Genomic DNA, 2981 nt, shown 5'->3' with positions numbered 1-2981 from the left:
GCACAGCTATGGAGATTCCTTTAAAAACTAGGAATAAATCTACCATATGACCCAGCAATCCCACTACTGGGCATATACCCTGAGAAGACCACAACTCTAAAATATACACATACACCTATATTCATTGCATCACTATTTACAATAGTCAGGACATGGACGCAACCTAGGTGTCCATCAGCAGATGAATGGATAAAGAAGATGCAGTACATTTATACCATGGAATATTACTAAAACATACAAAAGAACAAATTTAAGTCAGTTCTAGCGAGGAGGATGAACCTAGAGCAGGTTATACAGAGTGAAGTAATTCAGAAAGAGAAAAACAAATATTGTATATTAATGCATGTATATGGAATCTAGAAAAAAGTATTGATGAACCTATTTTCAGGGAAGGAAGCAGATATAGAAAACAGAGTTGTGGACACAGTGGGGAAAAGAGAAAGTGGTATGAATGGAGAAAGTAGTATCTACATATATACACTAAAATGTGGAAAATAGCTGGTGAGAAGTAGCTGTGTAGCACAGGTAGCCCAGCCTGGAGCTCTGTGAAGACCTAGAGGGGAGGGATGGGAGGAAGGGAGGGAGACTCAAGAATGGTAGAATATACATATAATTATGGTCAATTCGCATTGTTGTATGGCAGAAATTGATGTAACATTGTAAAACAATTTTCCTCCAATTAAAAAAATAAACTTAAAAAAAAGCACAAGTGAGACAGGTCTGGCATTGCTGGCCTGGACACTTCTGCACTTCTGCTTTCCTGCCCAGCCAGCATCTGCGATGACTGCCACTCTCCAGCCCTACCTGAATGTGGAGCAGGCCACGCTGCAGGCCGCCCTCTGCTTGGAGGATTTCTCCCAGATAGTGGAACAACACAACAAGCCAAAAGTGGAAGTCAGAAGTAGCAAAGAGCTCATTCTACAACCCATAACCATCAGCAGGGCTGAGAAGGAAAAGATCCTGATGGAACGCTCCATCAACTCTGTCAGGGTCAGCATTGCTGTGAAACAGGCTGGTGAAACAGGCTGATGAAACAGAGATGATTCTATGTCACAAGTTCATGCACCTCATCATGATGCAAGCAGAGAACTTCTTTATCCTCTGAAGGAAACCAGTGGAGGGGTATGATATCAGCTTTCTGTTCACCAACTTCCACACAGAGCAGACGTATAAACACAAGTTTGTGGACTTTGTGATCCCCTTCATGGAAGAAATTGACAAGGAGATCAGTGAGATGAAGCTGTTGGTCAATGCCCGTGAGCACTTTGTGGCAGAGGAGTACCTCAAGAATGTTTAAACTATATGGCTGGATCTCATGGCCTTACCCCTCAGGCTCCCCCATGTCTCTGAGAAGGCATCCTGGAGTGGCAGAGGTGGCAGTAGCAGAGCGGAGCTGAGTCGGGGTGGGCATTACATGCAGGAGGTGGGTGTTGCGCTTGCTCGCTGGGCCACAAAGCAGCAGTGGACCTACCCCGAGGCCACATGTGCCTGGTCAGTCTTGCTTCTGATGTGCTGGGCCAGAACAGATAATTCTTCTTAACATCTTGAAACATAAATCTCTGTGCTTGTAGGAGACTGCAACCTTTTTGTCTTTTTTTTTTTTTTTAAAGAAACAAATGATCTCCACCTCCAGTGACTGTGACTGGTCCTAGTGATTGTACCTTATTGTTCGTGGGTCTGCGAGGGCCTGGGGCCAGAAGGCAATTACTGTTCCTCCCCAGAGCCACCCCAGGTGGGGCTGGAGGAAGGTTTCAGACTTGCATTCCTCTCCCTCATCCTCCTGTCTCCTTGGGCCCAGTAGAAGTGGTAGGGACCCTCTGCCAGCTTCCTGAGCTTTGCCTGCAGTTGGCCACCCAGCACTGGCTGGGGACAAAGGCTGAACTGGTGGCCTCCAGGCATAGCTAGGAGCTGGGACCTAAAAGCTTGGCTGTCTTTGGCCCCAGGGGCTTCTTCTTGCCCTCCCAGCTGAGAGGGGGCACTGATTCACCTTGTCTGTCAGAGCAGTGCCTGTGCTAGACATGGCAAGGAGAGTCCTCCAGAACATCCCTACCAGGGCCTCCTGCCTGCTCTGGTTCCTCTACTCCCATGCTCGCTGTATCTTTTGTTATTCTGGTTGATCCTCCCTCCCCTTATTAAAGTCTCTTTTTGCCCCTCCAGGGCTGCATGAATAATAATAATTTTTTTAAAAGCACAAGTATGTGAAAGATATTTTTCTGGAAGAAACTGTGGACAGTGGGGACAGAGACTTCCTGTTATGAGTAGACAGGAGATCTTTATTTTTCCTTTTGTGATCTACATCAATTTGACATTTTAAATATGTACCTATACAGATTCCATAAAAGTTATAAAAATATGCTTCTTTCTGAGACATAATCTTTTGCATGGTTGAAAATTTATAAGAAATATTGGGTATTATTTGCGCTGTTTCCAGAGAAATAAGGATTAATGAAAAAGATGTAAGGAGAAACTTGTGAGCTCAGTGTGAATTTATTTCTTGGGAACAAAAGTATTTTGCCCCACAAAGAGTTGTGTGCTGTCAGCCAAAAGGGAGGGATGCATATCAGGGAGCCTAAGAGGATTTCTCACACTGACAAGGACATTAGACAAAGCGGTGGCTGGCAGCTTGTTTCATTGAATGGTAATAGTTACTGACAGCCTATTTCATAATCTAAGGGAGCTTTTAAAGATCTGAAGCAGAGTGCTGGGTGCCCCCAGCACCTGTGGTGCCTCCCAATGGCCCCAAGAATAAAGGAATCCATATTTGTGGCACCAGTAACCCTTAACCATGCCCTGTCACTGTTCACAGCCAACCAGTTCTATCATCCAAGTTTACAGCCTTCACCAGTTGGCAGCACGTGATGGTCTGTAAAGGGCCCAACTCATAATTCTCATCAATGATCATGACTGCAGGCTCTTCACTCTTAGCCCCAGGTTCCCTAGCACCCTCCTCTTCTGCAGCCTTCAGGGGCATGGTACAGAGC

General features: G+C 45.4%; 1 pseudogene; it reads left to right on the top strand.

The window, feature by feature from the left end:
* The first annotated feature begins 780 nt into the window (after positions 1–780).
* LOC138433122 (actin-related protein 2/3 complex subunit 4 pseudogene) lies at positions 781–1297 on the top strand (annotated as a pseudogene).
* Positions 1298–2981: the final 1684 nt, after the last annotated feature.

The sequence above is a fragment of the Ovis canadensis genome, chromosome 2 (genome assembly GCF_042477335.2).
Source record: "Ovis canadensis isolate MfBH-ARS-UI-01 breed Bighorn chromosome 2, ARS-UI_OviCan_v2, whole genome shotgun sequence".
In the NCBI taxonomy this organism is placed as follows: Eukaryota; Metazoa; Chordata; class Mammalia; order Artiodactyla; family Bovidae; genus Ovis; species Ovis canadensis.
The sequence above is the reverse complement of the archived record's forward strand: the minus strand, read 5'-3'. Positions and strand labels throughout refer to the sequence as shown.